This window comes from Stegodyphus dumicola, chromosome 8 (assembly GCF_044657685.1).
Source record: "Stegodyphus dumicola isolate Sdum_Otavi_A_Nest chromosome 8, ASM4465768v1".
Taxonomy (NCBI): domain Eukaryota; kingdom Metazoa; phylum Arthropoda; class Arachnida; order Araneae; family Eresidae; genus Stegodyphus; species Stegodyphus dumicola.
The window spans coordinates 35,037,772-35,044,979 of record NC_140775.1 but is presented as its reverse complement, the minus strand read 5'-3'; the positions used below and the strand labels follow the sequence as shown (position 1 = coordinate 35,044,979).

The following is a 7,208-nucleotide window of genomic DNA, read 5'->3' as shown; positions in this document are numbered from 1 at the left end:
GGCATTATTTAACTATTTCCCTATTAATTAATTAATTAGATAAAGAAAAAATTAAGAAATAGTACTGTTTATTACGGAATAATGTAGGAAGTTCTACAGAACTATATTCTTTCGCGTCATTGCACATTGTATCCGGCAAACTACTAGTTCCTCGTATTCTTACGCAAATCCGTAAACATCTGTCTGATTTGAAACGAAATCCAAAATGGCTGCGCCATGAGGTTAACTTGTATGGATATTTTTTGTTGCATGAAAGGTAAGTTCAGTTGCAATACTTGTATGTTTACTTTTTTTGCTTTTCGAATTTATGTTATTTATGTCATTTTGACAGTTAAATGTTTCACAGCTTTATGAATTGTTACCATACTGTCGTGAATTACGTGTATCTCAATGGCTTGCTGTCTTTTCAAATATCTAATTTGCCCTGCTATCCAAATGTTTATGACTGAATTTTTTTTAGTCTAGTTTATGCATTCAGTTTCAAAATAATATGTGTGATCAGATTGCTTATTATTTTATTGCAGCAATAAATTTATGTTAAATAGTTTGAACAATTGTATAAAAATAAGAGTTTGCATTGTTTTGTCCAAAATATGTATGGTTGAAACATTATCTTAATCTAGTTTGTAATTCAAGTTTTTTGGGGGGTACTGTTCTGTTATTGGGACCAGAATCGGAAATGTATGAACCTGTGTTCGTAAGTATGTGCATAGATGTGTATATGTAGACACACAAACATACAAATATACAAGCGTACATAAATACAATTCTGAACCCGGTCCTGATAACAGAACAGTACCTTTTTTTAATCGTTTTTGAATATTTTATAAAAGGATTAAGCATTTTTCAAACTGCATATCATTTTAAGATTCGACTTGCAGGAAGACAAAATATGGTCATTCAATCAAATGCTTATGATTGCTTTTAACATTTTCTCATAAATATTGTTTGCATTTTTATTGTATTTTAGATACTTTAGTTATGTAAAGTGAACATGAGAATATTAGGAAAGCTGAAGAATATGAATAGCTACCATAATACATGTATTTTTTCATCGAGCCCATTGTTTTAGAAACCAATGTACCATTATTATATGCTGGCTTATTTTATAGTTATATGCAGTTTAATTTTATGTTCATGTTACTGTAGTATTGTCATTATAATAAAAGTATTGATAATTTTTGTTGAATCTTGCAAGTTGCCTAACATTCAGAATTATTACTACCGAATTTTACTGATAGGTTTTTTCGAGTTGACATAATCTGTCTGATAAATAAAATAAACTGGTGTTTAAATTATATGCATTTCTCTTAATGTTTCATTGAAAGTGAGATGGAAATATAAATGCTATCCAGAAAAGTGAATTCTTTTTGCCTGAAATAACAAACTGTACTAAATGATTAATGTTTATATCATTTTAGAAATGTAATATTAAAGTTTCTCCCCCTTCTCTTCTTTGATTTTGAAATAATTTATAATAAAATAATATATGCATAAGTGTAATTAATGTAAAGTGTCATTCAATAATAATTTATTTTTACTGATATTTTTATATTTATCTGGGTTTTCTTTTGGTGTTAGAAGGAGGAAAAGACTGTAATGTTTTAATTAAGGAAATAATTAAAACATTACAGTCTTTTAAATAACACAGTTACAGTAATGTTTATTGAAGCAATCAGTACTGTGTGATTGCCAGTGATTGAATAATGTTAAAATGCATTGTTCATAAGGAAATTTGCTTATCTTTGTGTTATAGATTTTATTTTGACACAAGCTGAAATTTGAATTATTGGAAGCACTTTGAAAACCCGAATTATTTCCTGAATCATTAATCAGGCCAATATATAACATACAAATTTTCATACAAAATTATTTCTTTGAGCATATTATAAAGCGCTCATTTAATTTTATTATTTGTACAAATTTTAGACAAAAGTAGCATGTAACAGTTAAAGATTTATTGAAGCCTACTTGTTACGTGTGGTAACAAAGAAGTGTGAAAGATATTGCCACATTAGTGAACATGACGATCATTGATGCTTAGTTTAGTAATTTAATAATATATTGAGAAATGCTGGGAGTTATTGAGAAATGCTGGGAACTTTCAGAAGTAGACATTTCGGAAATGATGGGTTTGATAAGAAATTTACATGGTTTTATTATTTATTCTTTAGTTAAAAATGGATTTTAGATGTTCATGTGAAAGAATTCTGTTTAATTATATGTGAAAGAATTGTTAAAGTTTGGCATTTAAAAAAATGAATTAATAATAAGCAATTATCTTTTTGTTATACATATATTACTATATATTTCTAATGCGCTATGTAAATGTCAGTGCTAAACAATTGAGATACTATTGTCAGGGCAATCTTTTCTTATACATGAAAAATTCTGATACTTTCTTATCATCTGCCCTCAAAGCTTCACAGCTTCCACTTATGCTAAAACAGCAAATGTATGCACACGATAATAGCAAACTATGAATATGCATACCACACACATGTATTTAGATGCTTTATATTTAATCTTTATTTCTGAATAGTATTCCATTGGATGAAAAATATGTGAATATTGACCCAATGTATATATTTTTGTGTGTGTGTGCATCCTAAAATTTCTTGTTTCTTATAAAGTGCTTATTTGAATTACTACTTGTGGACAGAGCAGTAGATATGAACCATAAACTAACCATTTTGCCAATTTTCACAGCTTTGCAGATAGTCAGAAAGCACCAAAATTTGTAATAATGTTAAGTTTAAATGATGTTCTATACTTTTGTGTTAATTTTTCTATTCTATTAATTCTATTACTGTGTTATCAAACTTTCTGCAGGAATTTCAACTGGTTAAGATGTTATTACCATGTGGAGAAGAATTTGGTTTTCAAGCTAGAAAAAATTGCAGCTGAAGGATTTTGTAGAAGGTCAGTCAAACTGGTTTTAGTTAATTATAATTTAATTTTGGGTGAAGAATTCTCAAATTTATTTATCATAAGTATCTAAAGGTCTTCTAAATTAAATTCTGCTTGTTTTTGAAATTTTTCATGACATTCATTCTTTGATTATTATTATTATTATTTTTAATTTACTAACTTATATCCAGGCACATAATGTTGCATTTAATGCCATACCTTAAATATTGTAAAATGTTAAAATAATACATTTCACTTAAAAATGTGGTTGTGACAGTAAATTTTCTGTTACATTTAATCATATTTATAAACATTGGTATACATCATTTTTCAATAATCTGTATATTATTTTGTGCATTTCTTTTACATCCAAGATCTGGCATATGACTTGCTTTTCAAACTGATAACATGGTGTAATAATGTAATCTAATGGTTAAAGTTTACTATGGAACGGGCCAAATTTAATAAATTATTCTTTGATAGAAATTTATTCATGTGTTCAGTGTGTCTCATCTCTTTAAATTGCTAAAGTAAATTTTATGTACTTGCATTTAGGAATTTTGACTGTATCAGAGTAATTTTGCTTCAGTTATTATAACATACCAGGGGAAAAATTCATTCATAGTTCCGTATTTAAAATTAGTTAATTAAAGTCCTTAAATAAAGAGGGACGTTTTGTTGTTTTTAATGTCGATAGAGTTTAATTCAAAAATATGCCACATTAACGGTTACTTTTTAACCTAATTTAAAATTTTCATTACTATAACATGTCCAATAATTGTTATTTTAACTCTGATATTGTAATAATATCAAAATTCCTTACTTTTTGATAGGTAATCCAAATGTAAAACAAGAAAAGAAAAAATTAAAATCTAGAAGTATATTTATTTCATACCTCTAACAAATAAAAACAACACAAGCACTTTTTACTGTCTATCTGCATAGTGTGGCATGTCCCGTAAGACTGAGATTTGTATGGTCAAATCCATGTTTCAGTTAAAGGAAAATGCATGCACATTTTTCTGATTTTCCCTTCGATTAAGGATTCTGTATATACTAGCATAAGAAATATATTAGTTAATGCAGTGTTATACATCAATATTTATAGACAATTATTGTGGCTGTGTTTATTATAATTTTGTTCACTGTAATGGCTGGAGTGCCTAAACCATCATGCTGTGTAAACAAAACTCAAATCTTCATCTCTGCATACTGCTCCACTAGTGTTTAAACCACTGAAATGGTGATTATGGTAGAACATCTTTGGTAAAAATTTACTCTACTGTAACCCTTGGCGAATCGTTTCTTTTTTTTATATCAAGATCGTCACCTGAGAGGATCGGCACCAATTTCAAGGTGGCCGCTACACAAAACCAAAATAAGAAGTCAAAGACATACACAAACTCTGTGTCCATGTACACATCGACCTATTAAAACAAAGAACTGCACAAACTGGGCATTGTGCACTGCCTTAATTTTGTCCATGTGCACATTGATCTATTTTCACTTTAAGAAAATCAGAAAGTTAAAAATATCATAGTTACCAGAAAAAATTTGCCATTGTCTTAACACACAGACAACCAAAAATACACAAACAGAGAGGAATAAGTTACCAAAAATACATACAGTCAAAAGTCGTTAATCCGGACTCATCGGGACTTCGGCGATTCTGGATTATCGATTTTTCCGGATTATAGATCATCAGTTTAAATCTCATAAGATGGCATGCAGAAATTCTAAAATTAAAAATATGAAACCGTAATTTATGAAATAAAGAACAATTATGATCTAAAGGGTATCAAAATTTACAAAAAAAAAAAAAAAGCTTAATATTTATTTGTTTACTTTATTAAACATTTCTTTCAATGTAAGTTGTTTAAGTTGCTTCGTTTTATGTGATAATACTTTCTCTTTAATTCTATAAACAGACATAATTTCTTGTTCAGTTACAAAGTTCCGCTGTTCAAGTCCCGTTAATTGCTGTGCCGAGAATACCGACTAACTTATCAATCGAAATTTTTTCGTTTCCACTAACCTCTCTGTCACATTCTTCATGTCTTTATCCATTTTTTGCAGCAATTCCACTTTTTGTTTGTTGGACATTGAAACATACTTTCATTTTGTAGATCCTTTGGAAGTTCCAGCATCGGAAATTCTATTTGACATTATCGAAAGTTCAAGTTTACTTTTATAAAATTGCTCTTACAGTCTGCAAAAAATAATAAGCGGGATCCAATTTGAAGATTAAGGAATAACTCAATCATTAACATTAACTGAAATAGATAATTAGATAATTTTAGCTTACACCATCCGTTATACATTAAACGCGCAGGCGAAAACGTATTCTGCACTTGCGCACACGCATATGTGCAGTAGTCAAGGTCTTACGCGCACGCGTAAGGCACATTCGCACAGGCGTTTTACAGTTTTTAGCTTTGAGGTCCGGATTATGGGTGTCCGAATTAACGACTTTTAACCGTATTTCCTAACATAAAAACATTAAACAACAAATCTTCTAACAAAAATTAACACACAGAGACAAAAAAATAAATAAAACGTCATTTTTTTAACATACCTTTTTTTTCACATGCATATGTTTAGGCTTCCCACCACCATCCTCCAGGTAAGCAATTCAATTAAATTTTTCGTCTTTTAGTCACCTCAGACGTACTCAAACGATGGTACCCACACCAAAATAATAAATAGCATGTTCAAAATACAAGACCATACCACTTCCCTGCAACCAAACACAGCAATTGAAAAGAATGGTAAGAACCAAAAACCTGGGACCGTACAAAAGGTTTACTATTAAAAAAAGTAGCCCAAAACTAAATTTATCACAGCATGTTGGCAATATTTGCAGAAATAACTCCTTTTTATTGACAAAAAAAAAAAAAAAATTCCCCCCCCCAAAGGCTACTTTTGCCAACATTATCAACATTAGGGTTACCGAAAAACTTATTTGACGCAATGGGCTTCCACATTTCACAAACAACCAATACCACTTTGCGATTCTTTTTCAGACAGAAACCAAGGTGTACCATACAGTAAAGATTAGCCACATCTTCATTTACTACTGTTACAAGTACTTCTTTGGTAAATTTCTGTGGTTAAATTCAAAAGTTTAAAATTGCATTAACATGATCAGATTCAGAGTCATAGCTAGGGTTTTCAGCACTCAGGGACAACTGAAGATTTCGCACCCCCTACTGCTTGCCAAGGATGGAAAACATTTAATTCTAAAATGTTCTAACATCAGTTTGGCGCCCCTTGGATTCTGCACCCGGGGACAGATGCCCCCTTGCCCCCTTCTAGCTATGCCCCTGATCAGATTTTATTTTCTGCACGTAGTTAACAATTACTTATGTGTTGTCAGATAAATGTTACCAGATGCAGTTAATTATTTTTTTACTTGCCAATCTTACGAGACAAGTTTTTTTTGCTCCTGCAAGACTTTACTTTGTATTGCAAAATAAATTCATTCTCACTCTTTTTGGACTTGCCTAAACATTAAATTTAAAATAGTTTTATGAATAGGTAAGATGTGATTATCATAATTTTGTTTCTTTCTTTATCTTGGCAACTTTACATGTTGATTCAGTATCCAGGTTACCTACCAGTGGCTGATTGATAAAACTGCTCATACGTTCAGCTGGTGGTTTGAGTTTATTTTCTGACATAAAAAATTTTAAAAGGCATCCCCCATGTTTATTTTACTATAATCGAAAAATCAAATAATTGCTACTCTGTTTATAGGTACTAAATGTTAAAATATTTTAAATGCTTCCTTTAATTTGCATTCTAATAGTCATTTGTTTAAATTTAATTATGAATTATATTCACATATAGTAATTGTGAGTGTTTTTTTATTTTAGGTGCTGTGAAAGGCAATGACAGAGATCCAATTTATCAAGAGTTCTTATATACATAAGAATACATGGATATAAGATTGTTTTTCATGAATTCAAATAAAATGTGATAAATTGGATTAATAAAAACTATTTTGAATTTTGAAAAGTGTTTTTCCTCTGTTAATCATAATATAGTGCCATAAATTTCTGAATGTGTTTATTTTTCATCCAAATAAATAGCTTTACAAAAATTTGTCATATTAATAGATGTTGCATAATTTAGCATTATTATAAATATTTATTATAGCAGATTTAGCTGAACTACTTTTTTAGTCTCTTTGCAGATGAAGTCACAAAGGTAAGTGGTTAGATATTTTTCTGTATTCCCCATTAAGTAATTTTATCTGGTAAATTACTATTACTTATATACTAAAGGTGAAAGAATAA

The 7,208-nt window shown here is 29.6% G+C and overlaps 1 long non-coding RNA gene across 1 annotated transcript; it reads left to right on the top strand.

Moving 5' to 3' along the window:
• Positions 1 to 243: 243 nt before the first annotated feature.
• LOC146995708 (uncharacterized) lies at positions 244 to 6,927 on the top strand. Its single transcript, XR_015042835.1, has 3 exons — positions 244 to 697; positions 2,833 to 2,922; positions 6,786 to 6,927. It is a non-coding gene; the product is annotated as an uncharacterized LOC146995708 (long non-coding RNA).
• Positions 6,928 to 7,208: the final 281 nt, after the last annotated feature.